The following is a 22,655-nucleotide window of genomic DNA, read 5'->3' as shown; positions in this document are numbered from 1 at the left end:
ACAAAAAGAGAGGTTACAAGAGTCATAATATATGTCCATGAGCATAAAGCACTCATACATCCAATCTACAAAATACAACTAAATAATCTAATACAAAATGATGAAATCAGTGAGATTGGGCATCTAGCACGAGATCAAGATAGGTGAAACAGGATTAGCCTCATCCTCAATCGAAGGGTCTGGTGCGAGATAAGGATGTCGAAGGATGGAAAGCAATGGGTTGAACAAAGGCTAGCTCACTGGATGCAGAGGGCCTAGACTGAAGCTGAGTCCTAATGGCATCAAGCTGGGACAAGATCCCCCTTATTGTAAGTCGGAGCCCATCTAGATCAGCAGATATGAAGTCTCTGAAGTCTCTGATGTCTGTCCAAATCATCTCAAGAGAAGAACGAAGCTGGCTGTGGAGTCTCTCTATCTCTCAAGCTAAATCATCTAGCTGAGGTGAAGTGATGGTCGAAGTACTCACTCCTCCCGATAGAGAAACTAAAATCCATCTGATCTCCCTCTCAATATTAAAAATTCTATCACTGAACCTGAGTAGGGAGCTCTCCACACTCTCCAGTCTAGTACTCAAATTAGATAAGAGCTCCATCAAAAAAGATATGTGTGGCACGACAGAAAGGTTTGAGGAAGGATCAAAGAAAGTACTTAGTAGAGCCTGACGATATTGTTGCTGCTGCACCAACTGGAGGATCTGCTGCTAGAACTGGTAAGACTATTGAAGTAGCTGATCCTGAAATCATTGTTGCTGAACAGATAGAATTTCTACCACTCTCTTAACAAACAGTCCCATATCCTCATCCCCCAAACTAAAAGATGGCATGGTATGGCTCGATGGGGGTACTCTGACTGAGGGTCCTACTTCAGGCTCTGAAAAGGGGTGATCAACTAGACTCTGCTTGGGCACAGGAGAAGATGGACCCTCGATGGGGGTACTCTGACTGAGGGTCCTACTTTAGGCTCTGAAAAGGGGTGATCAACTGGACTTTATCTAGGCATAGGGGAAGATGGACCCTCCCCCGAAGCATGCTCCTCCTCATCATCCTCCTCTTCAACTACTGCTGCTCGTCCCTTGGCCCAACGGCCATCAACTTTAACAAATCCCATGGGTCTAAGGGAGTGGTTGTTGTAGGTGTCAGTGCATGACAGTCTACAAATAACCTCCCCTTCAAAACTCACTCCTAACTCTCTAAAGATCACAGTGAGGACCATGCCATATGGCAAGGGAGCCTTGGATCTGTTCAAGGCCTCCCTCATGGCATCGATCATCAAGAAAAGTAGGTTTAGGAGAGTCTCAGAAACTACATGGTGCATCAGACAAATATCTCTACCAGTCATCAAATCATATCTTTCCCCTCTGGGAAAGAAAATCTTAGACACCATGTGGTGGAGCAACCTCATTTTCACACTAAGATCTTTAGCCTCAATCTTCAGAAATCCTTCCACATCATCTCTCCCAAGTATAGTTCTAAGTCCAATTTTCTTTTTAGGTAGCTCATCTAGGCAACTATCCTCACAAGGCATCTGAAGAAATCTTCCTAGCCTAGATGCATTCAAAATGATTTGGACTCCCTTCACAGCAGACTTCAAAACACCATTAGAGAAAACCAAATTTGAATAAAATTCTTTGACCAAATCAATATAAACTAGCTCAGACAAACTTAGAAAAAATTTTCATCCTTGCTTAATTAATTTTTCTCCAATTGTAAAACCATCATGCCTCAAAAATTTAAAATCCACATTTCTTCCCAAAGCAACCTTCCTAGCAGATAGAGGAATCTTACTTGGAGTGACTAGTGGAGATGCTTGGGTTGGCTCTTGTGCTGCCTTCTTCCTCCTTTCCTCTACCTCCAAAGATCTAACTGACTTCTTTCTTTGCGGTAATCTCATTTTGGGGGCCATGTCCCAAGGAGAGGATGGATAATGATCAAGAGGGTGGAGAAGAATGTGGATTGAAGTGAAACTAAGAAGAGAAGATGATTTTGGAGAGTTTCTCATGGATTCTGTGGGTTAGGGTTTGAAATTTAGGAAAATCAAGAGAGTGACCTGTGAGATCAGAAAATTTGAAGAGAGTAATCCCCGATTTTGTGAGATTTTGAGGTTTGGAGAGATCTAGAAGGAGATTCCTAGATTTGGGATGAGAGGGAGAGGAAGGGTTTTGGGGTTTGAGACACGCTAAAAGCCTATTTAATGGAATAAAAAATGGATTAGCTCACAAGAAATCTATTTGTCCGATCAATTGGGATGTCTCACATGGGTCATCCCATCTATAAAAGGTTCAGACGATAAGAAAAAAATTTAAAAAAAATTTAAAAAAAAATTTAAAAAAAAATTTGAAATTGGTCATATCGAGTTGAGATGATCATGAGAAGTTTAGATAAATTTTGATATAAATTTTGATTAAATATTTTAATAGAAAAAAAATTTAGAACGATATCTGAGTAGCATTGATGGATTTTTAATTATCTAGAAAAATTCTCAAAAAATGATAGATGGCTCTCAAAATTAAGATAATGAAGTCAAAAATTTTAAATAAATTTTGAGAGTAAAAATTATGATTGAAAATCAAGCAGAAGGGTTTAAGATGCTCAATTCTCTCCTAATTTCATAAAATTTATTTTCATTAAGTGCTTTGATGAAAATGTCAGCTAATTGATTTCAGTGTTTATATATTCAAGTATTATATCATTATTTTGAATATGTTCTCTTATAAAATAATATCTAATTTTAATATATTTTGATCTAGAGTGTTGGATTAGATTTTTGGTCAAATTAATGGCACTAGTATTATCACATCTTATAGGGATATTTTTAAGTTCAGTGCCAAAATCTATGAGTTGTTGCTTAATCCACAGGATTTAAGCACAGCAACTTTCGACTGTAATGCATTCAGCCTTGACCATAGACAATGCTATCGAATTTTACTTCTTGCTAAATCAAGAGATTAAGTTTACTCCAAAAAATTGATAAGTTCTACTAGTACTTTTTCTATCTAGTTTATATCCAGCAAAGTCTGCATCTAAGTAACCTATTAAGTCTATAGAAGATTTTTTTGAAAACCAAAGATCTAGGTTTTGTGTTCCTTTTAAGTATCTAAAAATTTTCATAATAGCATTTAAGTGAGATTCTTTAGGATTAGATTAATATCTAGCACACATGCATACACTGAACATTATATCAGGTCTACTTACAGTCAGATATAATAAAGAGCCTATCATACCTTTATAGAGCTTTGAATCAATATTTTTACCATGCTCATCTTTTTCTAATTTGCAGGAAGGAGTCATAGGTGTACTTAAAATTTTTAAGCTCTCCATTTCAAATTTTTTTAATAATTCTCTTGTTTACTTACTTTGAATGATAGAGATCTCTTTTTTCATTTGTTTAATCTGGAGTCTAAGGAAGAAAGTGAGTTCTTCCATCATGCTCATCTCGAACTCCTCTTGCATGAGCTTGACAAACTCTTGGCATAAATCTTCATTAGTAGATCCAAATATAATATCATCAACATATATCTGTATAACTAAAATTTTTTTATCTTTTTTTTTTATAAAAAAGAGTAGTATCAATTTTTTCTCTTGAAAAATTATTTTCTAATAAAAATTTACTTAATCTTTCATACCATGCCCTAGGAGCCTGTTTTAATCCATATAAAGCTTTGTTTAACTTAAGTACATGATCTAAAAATTTATGATTCTCAAAATTAGGAGGTTGTTTTACATATACTTCTTCAGCAATATAATCATTTAGAAAAGTACTCTTAATATCCATTTGAAATAGTTTAAAATTTATAAAGCAAGCAAAAGCAAGCAGCATTCTTATTGCTTTTAGTCTAGCAATAGGAGTAAATATTTTATCAAAATCAATTTTTTTTATTGATTATATCCTTTAGCAACTAATTTTATTTTATTTCTTATTATATTTCCATCTTCATCTAATTTATTTCTATATACCCATTTAGTTCCTATTATAGGATGATTTTTAGGTCTAGTAACTAGTGTCCATACATTATTTCTTTCAAATTGATTTAGCTCTTCTTGCATGGCAATTATCCAGTTATGATTTTTTTCAGCTTCATCTATTGTTTTAGATTCTAGATGTGAAACAAAAGCTATATAATTATAAACATCTCTAAGAGAGGATCTAGTTCTTACTCCTTATGTCGGATCACTAATTATTAATTTTTTGGGATGATTGTGGATATACCTTCATTTTCTTGGAAGATTACCTGTGTCTTGGGGTTGTTCTTAAATATTTTGATCATTGATGCTTTCATCCTCATGCTTTTCATCCAATTAATCTTTGTTTTGCTCATTTAAGTCATTAAGGGTGAGCTCTTTCATTCTATTTCTTTCTTGATGGAAGATCATTAGTTTCATCAAAGACTATATGAATTGACTCTTCCACTACTTGTATTCTTTTATTAAACACTCTAAAAGCTTTGTTAGAAGTAGAATAGCCAAGAAAGATAGCTTCATCAGATTTAGCATCAAATTTACCTAAGCTATCTTTATCATTATTCAAAACAAAACACTGACAACCAAAAATATGAAAATAGCCTATATTAGGTTTTCTATCATTCCATAATTCATAAGGTATTTTCTTTAAAATTAGTCTTATTAAAGAATGATTTAAAATATAACATATTGTGTTAATTGCTTCTGTCCAAAAATACTTTGGGAGCTTGTTTTCATATAGCATAGTACGGACTATTTCTTCTATGATTCTATTTTTTCTTTCAACAACTTCATTTTGTTGTGGTATTCTAGGTGGTGAAAAGTTATGATCTATACTTTTTTATCACAAAATTTTTCAAAATTTTTATTTTCAAATTCAGTGCCATGGTCACTTCGAATAGAAATAATTGGTAAATCTTTTTTATTTGAAATTGTTTGACAAAACTTAGAGAATGCAGAAAATATTTCATCTTTAGAAGCTAAAAATAAAACTCAAGTAAAATATGAAAAATCATCAATAATTATAAAACCATATCTTTTTCCTCCTAGACTAGTTATCCTTGTAGGACTAAATAAATCTATATGTAAGAGTTCTAGAGGTTTAGAAGTTGAAATAATATTTTTAGATTTAAAAAAAACTCTTATTTGTTTATCTAATTGATATGCATCATAAATTTTATCTTTATTAAAATTAATTTTTGACAAATCAAAAATCAAATTTTTTTTAATAATTTTAGAAAGTGAGTGCATACTAATATGTGTAAGCCTACGGTGCCAAAGCCAACTATTCTCGTTAATTTTAGCATTCATGGCGACAAGACATTGTATATTTCATAAGGATAGATCATCCAAATCAACTATGTATACATTGTCATGCCTATGTCCAATGAATCTAATGCTAATATCAGTGAGACTAGTTATAATGCACATAGATGATTCAAAAATTACTTTATAACCTTTATCACATAATTGACTAATACTTAAAAGATTATGCTTAAGACTATCTATAAGTAATACATTTTCAATACAAGTGGAGAGAGTGATACTAATATTATCAATATCGATGATCTTTCTTTTGTTATTATCTCCAAAGATGACCATCCCTCCATTCTTGGCTTCCAATATGATGAATTGAAATTCATCACCAGTCATGTGTCTTGAGCATCCACTGTCGAGATACCACTTTCGTTTAGTTGCTTGGGATGCAAGACACACTAGCACACATGAAATCAACTTTTAACCTTAGGTACCCAAGCTAACTTGGGTCCTTTGGGACTAGTCACAATGGTTCCTTTTGGAATCCATATTTTCTTAATATTTCTAGTATCAAATTTATTTGATAAATATGAATAAGCTTTATGCCCTACCTTGCCACATCTAAAACAAGTAATATTTGGCAGTTTTCTTGTAGATGCATTAACAAAAATATTTTTCAAAAATTTTTACTTTCTTAGAGTATTATAGTCATGTCTGGCTTTATCATATACAGCTTTTTAACTGTCAATGATCATTTGAAGTTTGTTTGAATTTAATGTAAATCTATCAACTATAAGTTTTAACTTGGTTACCTCTTCTTTTAGTTTTTGATTTTCTTTTACAAGAGTTTTATTTTGACTAAAAAGTTTATCTTTTTTTTTATTAGAGACTGATTTTTTAGTTATAATTTTTTATTTTTCTTATCAACTTCTTCTTTTTCCTTAGCTAATACATGATTTCTTGATTTCAAATTTTATTTTTGTTCTTAATTCTTTTAGGTCATTCAAAAGTCCATGAAAAGTTTCTAACAGTTCATCAATAGTAAATTCATTTTGAATTTCAAGTATTACCTTATTTTCATGTGCTATAAGGTACAGGTTGGCTTCTTCATGAGATTCTTCATCAGTGATGGAGTCATCACTGTCACTCTATGTAGCCATCATGGCCTTCTTCTTCTTGAACTTTTTTTGGCCTTACTTGAGCTGGGAGTATTTTGATCTGAAATGGCCTGACTTTTTGCATTCATAATAGATGATGGGCTGTTCCTTTTCTTTTTCTTTGCTCAGCTCTCCCTTGATTGGTGGTCTTCTCTTGGTCCCTTGTCTTTTTCTTCTCATGAAGCATCTTAATTTTTTGATAATTAGGGCCAAGTCCTCATCTTCCTCGCTATTGTCTGATTTTTCTGTGTCTTCTTTTTCCTGAGCTATCGACTTGAGAGCTATGATCCTCTTTCTTCTAACTTTCTCCTCAGTGTGTTGCTTCATGATCAGTTCATGAGTCATGAGAGATCCAAACAGCTCCTCCAATGGTAGAATATTCAAATCTTTGGCCTCTTGGATTGTAGTGACTTTTGCCTCCTATGATCTTGGTAAGGATTTGAGCACTTTTCTCACAAGTTTACTGTTAGAATAATATTTGTCAAGATTTTTTAAACCATTTATGATGTCAGTGAAACCAGTGAATATTTGAGTTATTGATTCTTTAGGTTTCATTTTAAACAGTTTATAGTTGTGCACAAGCATATTGATCTTAGATTTTTTTACTTGGTTTGTGCCTTCGTGTGTGACTTCCCAATCTATCCCAAATCTCTTTAGCTGAGTTGCATGTGAAAATGCAATTAAATTCATTAGTATCCAAAGCATAATATAAAATATTCATGGCTTTAGCATTGAGCTGAGCCATTTTCTTATCAAATTCATCTCATTCACTTTCTGACTTAGGGAGAGACACACCATCAATCAAGTTAGTGGGTGTGTGTGGTCCATTTACTATGACACTCTACATGTCATAGTCAAATACTTGAATAAAAATTTTCATCTGAGCTTTTCAATAGGTGTAGTTTGATCCATTGAAAAGTAGAGATCGGTTTATGGATTTTCTCTTAGCTAGGGATGTGCCAAATTGGGCTGTCATAGATTTTTAGCTCTTGATGGTTAAATCAAGCAAGAACTAGAGCACCGAGCTCTGATACCACTTGTTGCCCAGATATGGAGCCCAAAAGGGGGGGGGTGAATTGGATTTTTTTAAAATTTTAAAGATTAGTGTACTAAAATAATATGCTTAAGTGTTTAAGTGGAGTGGGTTGATTTTTAATAAAAATAAATTCAAACACAAAAAATAGAAATACAAGTATAAGGCACAAGGAACAAGTAAAGAGAAGTAAGCACAACAAACACAAAGAATTTATAGTGATTCGGTGCCAACCTTACACCTACATTCACTCTCCAAGTTCCTACTTGAAAATTCAATCTACTAAACGAATTTCAAGAATACAACACGTCGGACACCTCCGATCCTTGCTATCCAAGTAAGAATACTTATTTTTTGAGTACAAGCCAACCCTCAATACTCTGATTTCAGATTCAGATCAACCTATCCAAGTTTTAAAATCTCCAAAACTCAAAAACCCAAATACAATATAAGAAAAATAGGATACAAAAAATTCAGCATAATATCTCCTTAAATAAATATAATAAATATAATATAAATACAATACTTAAAGAGAAGAAGCTTTTGCTGAGTATTCTCAATGAATTGCACACTTGATTGCTGTAGGAGAGTGGTTGGTGAAGTGATTAAATGCTTTTTTTCTCTCTTTTAGGGCTGATAGAGCTTATCTCAGATTTGAACTTAAATGCTTGTTTAACCTTATGATTTTCTACTTCAAGAGAGTATTTATAGTCATTATGTATCTTTGAGAATATCTTAGAGTTAATTTAGAGCCATTGGAGAGTGTTTAATATACATTAAATATATCAAAAATGGGCTGAAAACTAGTCTTTACAAATTCGCCCAGAATGGGTCATCTTAGATGGGTCATCCCACTGTGATTGGAAAATCCCATGGGATGCCTCATTTGGCCAGACAAAAAGTTTAGCTTTTTATTTTGATCTCAGGGTCTCAGGGGTCATCCCAGGTGGGTCATCCCATTGTATACCATGAGCTAAAATGAAGCATGCCAGCTACCCAATGTAAGGAGATGACCCAAATGGGTCACCCTATTTTGTTGCAACCAAATTTTTCATTCATTTAAGGTTTGAAACTTATCAAAATACTTTCAAATACTCTCAAATAGATTCAAATTAATTTGACACTTTCAAAAGACTTCAAAAACTTTTCCAACTTATAAAAATTTCAATTTTGGCACACTGGATGAAGCTTTTCAAATCCAATCTTTTGGACTATCTGAAATATTACAAAAATATTCTTCAAAGATAAGAAATATATTAGTAGTCTTCTCAAATGGTTTACGATCATCAAAATCAATTCTTAGAGAAATATTCACTAGCAAGTTAGGAGTGGCACCCTTTGATGATGGTCCTGCTGTATTGTACAGCACCGGAGTCATAGCTTATGCCAAGGAGCTGAAGTTTCATTAGCTTACTAGGTATTTTGCATCGCTACCATATTATTCAAAAAATTTGTTAAGGTGATGTCAATCTTTAGAAGATCGACGAAAAGGAAAACTTGATCAACCTATTTACTAAAGCTTCAGTATTTAGAAGTTTTGAGATGATAAATCGAAGATAGATATATGATACTATACTGATTGGCTTTAGTTCAAGTGGGAGTTGTTGGAAATTATATCCTAAAGCCAATCATTTGATGATTGTGCTAATTATAAATGTATATGAATTGATAAATAATAAAAATTATATGATATTTTTCATCACAAGATTACAACTTCTAACGAACTCCTAGTTGTGATGAAGTCTTTAAGACTACTTTGATTGATCAAGGAAGATTTATCATGTAGTCTTTAAATTGGTTCACGACCAAATGATACGCTATTACTAGGACAATAGCGATATCAAATGTAGGTCATTATGTGCCATATGTGTTAGTTATCTTCGTAATCAAATAGTGTAGAGATACTGGTATGGCATGCAGGTGAGATATAGAAGTACATCATCACTGAACGTGACCAACTGTGGAGCACTCTGCTGTCAAGAGTAGCTCGTGAAGGATATAGGCATAAGTATCTCTCTGACTTGAGATCACCACGGTGACTTGCAAGCAACTCACTATAGTTTGGTGTCGGACTAACTGAGTTTCTAATTCAGTGATGGAAGATTTCTCGATGCAGTCAAGTACTTATCAAGTCAATGCGTGAGTCAAGATGGGATTGACCCCTCTGAATTAGTAGGAGATATGCATCAGTGTATTTTAATTTAGCAAAATCTAGACCCGAATAATCTATGTGATGGATTTGAAAAAGATTGAAATACAATGTGGATGACTTATCTAGGATTGACAGTTAAATCCTAGGTCATCCTCGAGTATTAAGGTCAAATAGATGAATTATACGATAACCATACGCCAATAGGTTCTTGAATATTGCTTGGCCATCATTCGACCTATCTGAACGTCGGATCATCATTGCTAGATGGTTACATCGATTGGTTCAAAAAGTTATTTCTGTACTACTGACTTAGGTTCGAATCTATAGAGTCATACTCAAAAAAAATTTTTGACTGATCATGTGGCTAATCAACGATTGAGAATCATTCAAGGGCTTAATCGTTAATTCGATTGATGATTAACTTTATGCAAAAATTATAATAAATTAATTTATCAAGTATTAATAAATTAATAAAGAATTAATTAGTAATTAAATTATTAATTAACTTAATTTAATTGAGCAAAAAAGATTAAATAAAATCTAATTGAATTGGATTCAATTAGGTTTGACCCAATTAGGTTATGAGATGATCTAATCGCTAAGGGAGAGTTATCTCTGATTTGATCAAAATTTTGGTTCAATCAATTCTTAATTTGATTAAAAATTTATGAACCTAATTAGATTAAATTTTATATATTTTATTTGGGCTAAACCAGATATGATTTGGTTTAGATTCAAATTTGGAAACTTAGAGTCCTCATTGGAATAGGACTCTTCTCCCTGTGCCAACCCAGTTTGCATGTTATATATCTCTATGCATAAAATTATTTTGTATGAGATTTTTTCACACAAAATATTTATTTTCCATATCTATCTTACATCCAAATCTGATTTAGTTTTGATAAAAAGAAGATTCTAAAATTAAATTTTAAAATATTTCTTATTAGGAGAATCTATTCTTATCCAGATCAATCTCTCCATGCCAATAATTTTTTTTCTCTTTATATGTGTGATATTTTGAGAAGATATTTTGTGAAATATTAGTTGGAGAACTAATTTACTGTAAAAAAATATGGGAAGGGATGTCCCATATTTTTTTTTAGTATGTTTTGGGATGTGAAATTATGAAGGAAAGTAGAATCCTGTAAGAGTCCAAGATCACTAGGACTCTTCACCCCATCTCCTTACATACCCATGAAAGGAGCTTTTGTGGTTTATTTTATGTGTGTAAGATACTAGAAGAGAGTTCTTTATATAGTAAAAATTTGGGGATGGTTCATGATGTGAAAAATAGAGAGGAGGGTCCTCTCTTTTGGGGTGTGTACAAAAATTTGAATTTCAAATTTTTGATCTTTTGGATTTGGAAAGAGAGAATAAATTAGAAAAAAAATTATTTTTTTCTCTATTTTTTTTTTACCTCTTTATATCCTTTAGAAGTTCATCTTCAATCTCTGAAAAGATTTCAAAGATTTGAAGAAAGGATGCAGATTGGTCAAGAAGAAGGTCTTCATGCGAGCTAGCACTCCCAAGAAGACCGATCAGATCGAGGTTTCAAATAAATTTTTCATAGAGGTCGGACACATGTGTGACTGTGAGCAACTATCAAGGATCCTCTCCACTATGTTTCTCAGTAGCAGAGATCGTCGATCCATGTTCAGATATGAAATTTTGAACTCAGATTAGAAGTAGATGTGATCTACTGCTCATATGTATGCATGTTGATTTTATCTTCAGATTATTTTAGATTTTATATGTAACATAACATATCATAGATCTTAGAGTAGGTTGATTTGATGATTAGATCATATGCATGTTAGGTTAATTTGATTAATCTAGTTATCTTCCACTATAATTTTTTGAAAAATATTTTGAAATATATGCATAAAATCGCCTACACATCCCAACAGATGAGATCATGCTAGTGAGATTTAAAATCTTGATAGCCCCAATCTAAAATATTTTTAGTCATTGGATCATCGAATCAGAGATCGATGATGCTGGTAAGATTGGTATATCCTATGTATGCTCGATGGAGAGGGTGATTGATCTCACAATCACTTGTATGATGGTACTAATACAAGAATATTGGTGCTTATTAGAGAATGAGTTCACTGAATTGATCCACAAGAAAAATATCTGATGAAGCTTTACAGCATATCGATAGATGGTTCTTTAGTGAAAGTGGTGCAAGTGATCTTTTGACCTGAGATCACCATGGTACCTTATGTATATGGATCCATACTTTGATTTATTTCCTAACATGCCACTTTGAGATGTGTGTGGGATATTCTAGATTTGATGAAGTATGCATGAAGGTTATGAGTGATCAATATAGAATCAATCACTCCTTATAGGAGGAGAGAACATTCTATGTGATCTCATAGGATGATGACTCTGAGAGTCTCTGACTAGAGCAGGGATGAACTGTAGAAAAGATTTCTACTAGTTCATCAATCGAATCATCATCATCAGATCGAGATATATATGGATAAGTATTTGGGCTTGACATGATTTTATACCCATGATCTGTCAGGGATGTTGTGTGATCGAAGGATTGAATTGTATAATAACTCACCATAAAAGAATAATTTTGATATTTTTATCAAATTTTATATCTTCTGGGTAGTCATGACACGTTGTTAGATGTCAATCTTGACTTATAAATTTGTAAAAATTAAAAGAGTTTAATTTAAAAATTAATTAAAAGATATTCTAATTAATTGATGCCTTTGGGATGACCTAATCAGATTAGGTTATGATTTTGAGTCCACTACTGGTTAGATGTGGAATCTAATAGATCACACATAATAAAAATTTGATCTTGATCTAATCTATTTAGATTTATTATAGATCCTATAGGTTAATTAAATTGCTAGCACATAAATTAACCCAAATTTTCAATTGGGTTTGGTACAAAAATGTTTGTGCTAATCCTAAAGCTTGATGCCTTGACCTAATAGGATTAGGTTCAATCTTTTGGTTTCCTGATTTGGCTAATCAATCTGCTTGAAAGAGTTTCATCTGGAATCAACCTTCTCCATGCCACCACATGCAAGAAATAAAAAGGTCACGCCACATTTATTTTAGGTGTTAAGATGGCGGAGTCCTTAAATACTCCTCTTAATTTCTTTCTTATCCTTGCATGCATTCTTTTGTTTCTTACGCCATTAGATGGCACCTTGGGATATGTGGGTGCAAAAGAGAAGGAAGAGTCCTTCTCTATGAAGGAACTCACATGCCAAAAATAAATTGGGATGCCCACTTTTGTGCGATGAGAAAAGGAAGAGTCCATTTCTCATCAAACTCTTAACAACCTTCCATTTTTCATATTTTTCCATGCTAATTCATAAAGGGTGGCAGCATTAGATGGCACCTTGGGAGTTGTGCACAGAGGAGAGTCCTTATACTGATTAAAAATCTAACAAACTCCCTTAATTGGAATTAAATCATTGATGAAATCAATGGGATGCCAATTGTTGGCATCCCTTGGAGGCATCCTTTCTTTCCTATTTTAAGGAGATGTCTCTTATGTGATAAAGATGGAATTTCTCTAGTGATTAGGCATAGAAATAAAGAGAGAAAAGATAAAAAAAATTTGAAGAAAAAATAAAGAAAAGAGAGAAAGAAAATGGAAAGGAAAGCAAGAGAAAATTGAAAAGCATGTGATGCTTGTCCTAAAATTCAGATTGTTTAAGTGTTGAATATCTAAATCTGATTTTTTGTGGTGAGATCTTTTGAGAAAAGTTCTCTAGTGTGGTCCTAGTGGAGGCTTCAATGGCATATAAGCAGTGGTGTAATTCATTCTTGAGAAGGACAATCGACAATGAACTTGCGAAGATGGCTGCAGCACTACGTCAAATTGAGAAGGATCCTGATTTGTCTCATGTGGATCATCGTTGGAGGGCTTCTACTTTGGAGCCTTATGGAGATCACTCTATTACCAGATCCTCACTTTATATTTGGTATATGACTTTTAATCTCTTATTAGTCTGCTTGCTGGTATTGTTTGATTGTAATCATCAAGGAGTTCCTAGGGTTTGTATTCTGGTAGTCATATTTTAATTGTTAAAATTTATTTTCAATAGTTGAATGTATGTAAAAATTTTTAAAAATTATATTTCACTGTATTATCAGATCCCAACAGTGGTATTAGAGCCATCCTTGATTGATTCAATCAAACATCATGTTATTATTGTGATATCAATTAGATTCAGTTCATATTATATCAAAATCAAATTTTCTGAATGATGTTTAATTGATGTTTTTGATGTATCATTTGTTAAGGATAAATATTATCAATCCATGATCATACTTGGATATGAGATTTTGTGGTCTTTAGACTTGTGAGATAAGTTTAGGTTAGATCTTATGATCTGATTTTCTATAGAATTGTAAATCCAGTGCATGTGATGTGCGAAGCATTGGAATGATACATTGGATATACATTGTCAAGACTTAGAATTCTTGTATATGATACATTCACCCAAGTTCCAAGGGCCGACCACCATGTAATTGGGTATTTATCATTATGGATCTTCCATTATGATTATTGCCCTAGGTATGTGTGGAGATGGAAAATATTGATCATGACAAGGATGCTTCAAGATATGGATTAGGATTTTTATCGATGGATTTGTTTTAACTATAATTCATTGATCTAATATGATTAGAATTTATGATTATAGATTAAATCAAATTTATAATTTTAATTTGATTAGAAATTATATTTGATTAAGATTGATCAAATTATCATTGACCTAATTTAATTAGGGCTTGAGTTATGGTTGATTGAATCTTTGCTTATCTAATTGGATTAGGGTCAATCTAAGAATTTGTCAACTTAACTCAAAAAGATGACAAATGATTGACCTAAAATTGGGTTAAGAGTTGAACCCAAATCAAAAATCCTAGATGGGTCTTATGCCCATATATTTAAGCATCTCTATTAATATGTTCATGAATGATATTACAATTAGAATAAAATGAGATACTTATTATCATATTTTATAATTATTATAAAATACATGATGAGTAGTTATGGACTTGGATAAATCCATCTGATGGATGTATCATGAATGCTTTCTTGTTGGCTGATTATATAGATGTATCTGCAATAGTTGCAATAGGGGTTGGGTGCTCCTGATGTATTATATTTTCAGCTGTATTTTTTTTTTATATATTTCAAACTATTGATTGAGACTTTTACATATTGATGTAAAATTATATAAAAAAATTATTTAAAAATAGATAAAAATTATTTCTTTCTATTTTCAGATAAAGATGAAGCTTTTGTGAAAGTCTTCATAGAGATGAAGATTGGACTATCAGGTATTTGGAGAGCAGAGACGCATTAAGATTGATCATGAGATGATTCCATCTATGATGCACGTAGGGTTTAACCTATTTTTCATCTTGTGGCTCGGATGAATTTTTATTCCATAACCATCTGATATATGCTCTTACATGCTGGTAGTTAGAATTAAAATTGTATATGATGCATTTATATATATTTTGGATGTGCATGAGATCTAAGTCCCTCATTTAAATTATATTAAGTCACAATGACGAAGTGTTAAGAATACTACCCATGCCTTCCTTCATACCAAACCAATATTATGTCAAGAACCATAGTAGGCTTGTTGTGCTATCCACAAGGCTTACTGTGGGGATTAATATGATACTGTCTTAGTGTATAATGATGCTAATGTTATTTAGCCCATACTAAGTCAATAGAGTATGTCAAAAACTGTAGTGAGTTTGTTGTGCTATCCACAAGACTTGCTATAGAGATTGACATAATGTTGACTTAGTGATGCTTATGGCATATTTTGATAATACTGTCTTGTTGTGCTATCCACAAGGATAGTATTATTTAAATATGACCATATAGGATTGAAGGATATGACTTAACTAAAATACTATCGTTTGTTATGCTATCCATAAGACTATAAGTATTTTAGAGGTAAAAGTTATGTTGAGAGTTGCATGAGATGTAATTGGTAAAGAGTTACTTACTCTTGAATTCATAGGAGCTTGTTATGCTATCCATAAGGTTTTTATGAGGAATTAAGATTTCAACCCTACTAAGAAACTTGATGATAAGTTTTCTCATTTTTAATACTTGAGGACTATGAAATTTACTAAAATAGTGAAAGATATAATTAGATAAAAGATCTCATCTAATTTGTGTATGTCATCATGAGTAGTCCTTGTATATTCTTCTATATTCATCTGTGTCTTCACTATCACTGCATGGTATATTTGATGCTTTTTTGATCAAACTTCATGGACTAGTTGAGGAACCTAAGAATAGTTCTCACTTAGGAGATAGTCTTCTATCCTCCTGATTCTGATTTGATCAGAGATGATACTATAAAGAAAGAAAAATCACATATGAGATATGACGGGGGTGACAGTATGACTGTCAAGTATATTTTGATTAACTTAATCATGTGATTAAGTCAATATTATGGATGGTGAATTAATCCAGGATTTAATCCTGCTAACTCTCTCAAATTCTTTCTTTAGCATATCATAGGAGAAGAAAGATGAAGAATGTCTTCACCAAGGGTATCAATTTTTATTACAGCAATGATGAGTATTGAATAAAAATTGCAAGAGTTGTCTTGCAAGTGTGAAGTAGCAGTAGGATGTAAAAGTTGCACCTACTAATGATTTATATATGATACAAACTAATTTATCATTGAGTACTTTAGCTTTAGATTTTTTGGTATGTGATACCTTATATAGGTTCCACTTATGCAAAGCATTATTGGATCTATAAAGCTGAAGAGAGGTGACTACATACTTTTTGGCACTGATGGATAGTCCATTCAAGCTAAGGCTGTAGAAGCCTACTTATATATGTAACCTTCTAGTAAGGTTTAGAAATAAATAGACTACTATTATATGCCTAAATTTATCAGAAATATTATTTCAATTTCTTTGTTATTGTAGCATAGTTTTGAAATTAATGTATAGAGCAAAAGTTGCTCTTCTTCTAGTAAATTTTATGGTTGTGGATTTATGATAGTGGTTTCATGTTTCTATCACTCAATGATATTATTTTTTATATTGATGAGAATAAGAAAAGAATATGTGATGGTCACATATCTCTGGCATTGCCAACTTGACTATTTTTGTGAGTCAAAGATAAACAAGTACTACAAAGAAAGATTTTTTGATCTATATGATTTTTGAATCATATAGAAGTTATAAATCTTATCTCATGAGTAAAATGATCAAGATCCCATTTACTAAATATGAAAATAGGCTGGCAAGCTATTAGGCCTTATACATCTGAATGTTCGAAGGTTAATAATATCTCGACCTAGAGATGGACCCCCCATATGAGGTATGGTGTGTTCCTTAATTTACTTCACAGACCTTGTTATTTCTTTTTGGAGATATGCCCTAGAAATTACTACATGTGTTCTAAATTAGATACCATCAAAATCTATTACTAGCACTCCATATGAAATATGGAAAAGAAAAAAGGCAGATTGCCCAGCTTATGTGAAAAGAGTTGATGTATATAAGTTTTATGCTAGATCAGGTTTGTATAAGTTTATAGGTTATCCTAAGAGTAGTATGTGATATTATTTCTACCATCCTACTAGATAAAAAGAGTTTTGTCAACAGGTTTACCATTTTTTGAAAAAAAAAAATTTATCTAAGAAGGGGACAGTGGGAAGATAATTGAATTTGAGAAGTTCAAGACTTATGAATTATCCCATCAAAATCTGTGAAGTATCTACAAGTTGATCCTCGACCAGATGTACCTATTGATGAGGCACTACCATGACACACACCTCCTCATCGAAGGTCAATCTACATGTATAATGCACCACTCAGATATGGATTTATCATTGAGAATGATAATACACCATACATCATTGAGAATGATATTTTTTTTGACCTATTCAAAAGTCATCATGAGTAGAGGCTCTGACAGATGGCTTGAAATCATGAAATTCGAAATGGACTCCCTATACATCAACCAAGTGTGGACTTTGGTTGAAGCACCTATGGGTATGACCTAATAGATTGCTAATAGGAATGTCCATCCGGATGTTGCTTGCTATAGCCGTACACCATTTAGAGAGTTTGTCTCTAGTAGGAGGGCAAATCTATTTATAGATTAAAACAGGCATCGAGGAGCTAGTACTTCTATTTTTGATGAGATAGTCAAAATATTTGACTTACCAAAATATGAATGAACCATGTGTGTGCAAGAAGACAAGTGGCAATCCCACTAACTTCTTGGTTATGTATGCGGATGACATACAGCATATTGAAAAAGTTGTCCCAATGTTGCACTCGGTCAAAGACATGCTCATCACAAAAATTTTCTTTGAAAAGACTTGGATAAAACATCCAATATACTTGACATCTATAGATATAGATGTAAGTGAATGCTAGACTTATCCCAGTCTAGGTACATAGATTTTATGTTGAAGGGATTCCACATGAATAGGTGTAAAATAGTTTACTTACCCATATATATTCAATGTATCAAGCCTAATGTGGTTTATGCTTTATGCATAATTATTGATTTCAGATAGATCCATGATCGGATCTTTTGAAAACTGTGAAAAGTATTTGCAAAGTACTTGGAAAGTACTAGAGGAGCAGTGAATTGAAAAAGATCCAAACAGCAAACTGTATTTGACTCAGTTAATTGCTGTTAGTAAAGATTGCTAAGAAAAGTCGCCTGATGAAAGAGTTTATCACTGAATTTGGTGTGGTCTCATCAGAAACCCTTGCACATCCTATGACACTTTCACCTCATTCATGATTAGATCATAAAATGAGTTGATATAAAGAACAGCATAATGGATTAGTTCATTAAGCCTTAACACAGCAGCAGTGTGTTCGCCACCTTGATTGCATGGACATCAGGTACAGGGGTGATTGGCTTTAGTGCAAGTGGAAGATTGAAAGAATAATATCCTATAAGTTAATCATATGGATAATATGAAGGGATTTTTCTGTATTTTCTTCCTGCTTATTTACATGACATTGGTTATTTTATTCATGAGGTATTGTGTTTTATCATTTGCTGTATTATATTTTATAATTATGATAATCTCTATAGATTAGGATAATAATTTTAGAGCCATGATGAGATCATGTCAGTGAGACCTAAAATCTTGATAGCCTTAATCTAAAATATTCTCAGTCATTGAATCATCGAATCAGAGATCGATGATGCTGGTAAGAGTGGTACATCTTATGTATGCTTGATGGAGAGGATGATTGATCTCATAATTACTTATGTGGTGACATTAATACAAGGATGTAGGTGCTCATTAGAGAATGAATTCACTGAACTAATCTTTAAGAAGAACATCTGATGGAGCCTTACAGCATATCGACAGATGGTTCTCCAGTGAGAGTGGTGTAAGTGATCTTTTAACCTGAGATCACCATGGTATCTTGTGTATATGGATCTATACTTTGATTTATTCTCTAGCACGCCACTTTAAGATGTGTGTGGAATATTTTGGATTTGGTGAAGTATGCATGGAGGTTGTAAGTGATCAATATAGAATCGATTACTCCTTGTAGGAGAAGAGAACATCCTATGTGATCTCATAGGATGATGACTCGGAGAGTCTTTGGCCAGAGCAGGGATGAACAGAAAAAAAAATTTTTACTGATTCATCAATTGAGTCATCATCATTGGATCAAGATACATATAGATAGATATTTGGGCTTGACATGATTTCTTACCCATGGTCTGTCTGGGATGTTGTGTGATCGAATGATTGAATTACATAGTAACTCATCATGAAAGGATAATTTTGATATTTTTATCAAATTTTATATCTTTTGAGTAGTCATGATACATTGCTAGACATCAATCTTGACTTGTGAACTTATAAGAATTAAAGAAGTTTAATTTGAAAATTAATTATAAGGTATTCTGATTAATTGATGCCTTTGGACTGACCTAACTGATTTAGGTCATGAGTTTGAGTTCATTGCTAGCTAGATATGGAGCCCAATAGGTCACACATAATAGAGATTTGATCTTGGTCTAATCTATTTAGATTTATTATAAATCTTATGGGTTAATTAAATTGCTAGCACATGAATTAACCCAAGTTCCCAATAGGGTTTGGTGCAAAGACGTTTGTGCTAACCCTAAAGCTTGATGCCTTGACCTAATAGGATTAGGTTCAATCTTTTGATTTTCTGATTTGGTTAACCAATCCACTTGAAAGAGTTTCATCTAGAATCAACCTTCTCCATGCCACCACATGCAAGAAATAAAAAGGTCACGCCACATTTATTTTAGGTGTTAAGATGGAGTCCTTCTTAAATACTCTCCTTAATTTCCTTCTTATCCTTCCACATGTTCTTTTGTTTCTTGCACCATCAGATGGCACCTTGGGATATGTGGGTGCAAAAGAGAAGGAAGAGTCCTTCTCTATGAAGGAACTCACATGCCAAAAATAAATTGAGATGCCTGCTTTTGTGCGATGAGAAAAGGAAGAGTCCATTTCTCATCAAACTATTAACAACCTTCCATTTTCCATATTTTTCTATGCTAATTCATAAAGGGTGGCGGCATCCGATGGTGCCTTGGGAGGTGTGCATAGAGGACAGTCCTTCTACTAATTAAAAATCCAACAAACTCCCTTAATTAGAATTAAATCATCGATGAAATCAATGGGATGCCAATTGTTGGCATCCCTTGGAGGCACCCTTTCTTTCTTATTTTAAGGGGATGTCTCCTATGTGATAAAGATGGAATTTCTCTAGTGATTAGGCATGGAAATGAAAAGAGAAAAGATAGAAAAAATTCAAAGAAAAGACAAATGTTGCCCAGCTATGCAACCCAAGAGGGGGGGTGAATTGGATTTTTTAAAAAATTAAAAAATCAACTTACAACTATGAGGATTATTTAACAATGAGCAGGATAAATGTGGAGAGTGAAATTTATGCAAGGTGAAGAAGTTGGATCCCAGAATGTAAGAAGATAAGAAAATTTAAAAGGAGAATAAGTAAGCACAACACAAACAAAAAGATTTATAGTAGTTCGATGCCAACCTTAAACCTACATCCACTCCCCAAGCTCCTACTTGAGAATTCAAATCCACTAAATCATATTTAACCCGAATACAACATCGGAACCTTCGACTTTAGCTATTCCAAACTAGAACACTTATTTTTTGGGTACAAACCAACCTAATACAATTCAATTCAAGGTTCGGATAAACTTTTTCACATTTTGAAACCCTTCCAAGATAAAATATCAACTCAAAATAGAGTATAGCAGTTAATCACATGGAAATACAAATGTAGCTCCTTTAATGAGTAAATAAAGCTTTAAATATACTTTACACAATAGGAACGAAGCTCTTCTAATTTTTCTCAAGGTGATTGAAGACTTGAATGAGCTCTTGAGGGGTTGGTGAACTTGAAATAAAAGCTTCTTGAACTTTTAAGAGGACTCTTGCTTAGGGTTGAAGTGAATGCTTGAAGAACCTTTTTAAAATCTTGTTGATTCCCTCCTTTAAGTGCCTTTTATAACTTAAAATAATAGTGGAGAGTAATCTGGGCTAAAATAGAGCCGTTGGAGCACATTAAATGGGCATTAAATACAGCTAAAACGAGCTAAAAACTAGCCGTTGTAGAATTTTTCCATCGCAGGGGTCGACTCATAGGGTCGACTCATGCACGGGGGTCGACTCATGCACAGAGGTTGACTCATGGGGTCAGCTCATATGGTGCAGAATAGAAATTGACAGTTCTGTATTTTTGGCTTGCACAGCAACAGAGGTCGACTTATAGGGTCGACTCATGCACAGGGGTGATTCATGGGGTCGACTCAATTGTGTGTGCCAGCTAAAAATAACGTGCCGTTCAGCCCCTTTTGACATGAGTCGACTCATAGAGTCACTCAAATTTATAAACATGATTTTTTTTCAAAATACACATCCAAAAATATTGAAATTACCTCCAATAGATTACAAATCTTCTACTCTTGCTCTTGAGGCTTCCGAATCAGAACTTGATAAAATTATGATTTTGTCTCTGAAATACAATAAATTTTTTTTCAAATCAAAATTATTAGTAACCCTCTCAAATACTTTGTAATCATCAAAATCAATTCAAGGAGCAACAATCTCCCCCTTTTTGATGATGACAAAACACTTGAGCAAAAGCATATATAAAGCATTGAACATGAATTTTAAATTTATGAAGATGCATCACTCCAATATCATAGCCAAGTATTTGAACGAAATACATCATAAGCAGTTTGAAGATCAATTTGAAATTTGCTTATAAGTTCATTTGCTTTGAAAATTAGATAAAAAATAACTGACGATTTTGATTCTTTGATACATTTGCTTAACAATTTTGCTTATTACTAATTTCTTTATCAATTTTGCTTATTACTAATTTTTTTATTGCTTATTACGCATTTCTTTATTGCTCATTGCTCAAATTCGATTTTGATTCTCTACTCTCCCTTTTTGACAGCATCAATTAAGATTCTCTACTCCTTCTTTTAAGAGATCTTGAAAGGATAAATTTTCTTTACTCCCCCTTTTTGATAGCAGTAATTAAGATCTTAAGGGATTTTAAGGATAGAGAAAAGAAAAAAAAGATGACAAAAAGGATATATTTTCTTTATTCTCTCTTTTTGATACCATATTTTACTTATTTAGCCCCCTTCTTTGATTGCTTATTTCTCTACTCCCCCTCAATATAGCAAACATAAAGGATATATCAATTTGCTCATCTAGAAGATATTGCAATTCATAGTATTTCTCAGCACTAATATGAGTTATTTTTTCATATCTCATAATTAAAATAATTCAATTTGATCACATTCATAGACATTCATTGAAAGTCAAAGCATATATATATATATATTTAAAAGTGACTGAATACAAAAGGTGTCCCAATTACACATGAGTCAACTCAAAATACAAAAGTCATGGATAGAAACTATCCAAGAGTTAATTAGCCAACAAATACAAGTCCCATAAGATAGATTCTAGACATAGGAGACAAACTAATCTAGATCTAATAGATGTCATGGCTAGAGAGATCAAAATCTGAAGAATCAGAGATAGGGTGAG

This window comes from Elaeis guineensis, chromosome 6 (assembly GCF_000442705.2).
Source record: "Elaeis guineensis isolate ETL-2024a chromosome 6, EG11, whole genome shotgun sequence".
Taxonomy (NCBI): Eukaryota; Viridiplantae; Streptophyta; class Magnoliopsida; order Arecales; family Arecaceae; genus Elaeis; species Elaeis guineensis.
The sequence above is the reverse complement of the archived record's forward strand: the minus strand, read 5'-3'. Positions refer to the sequence as shown.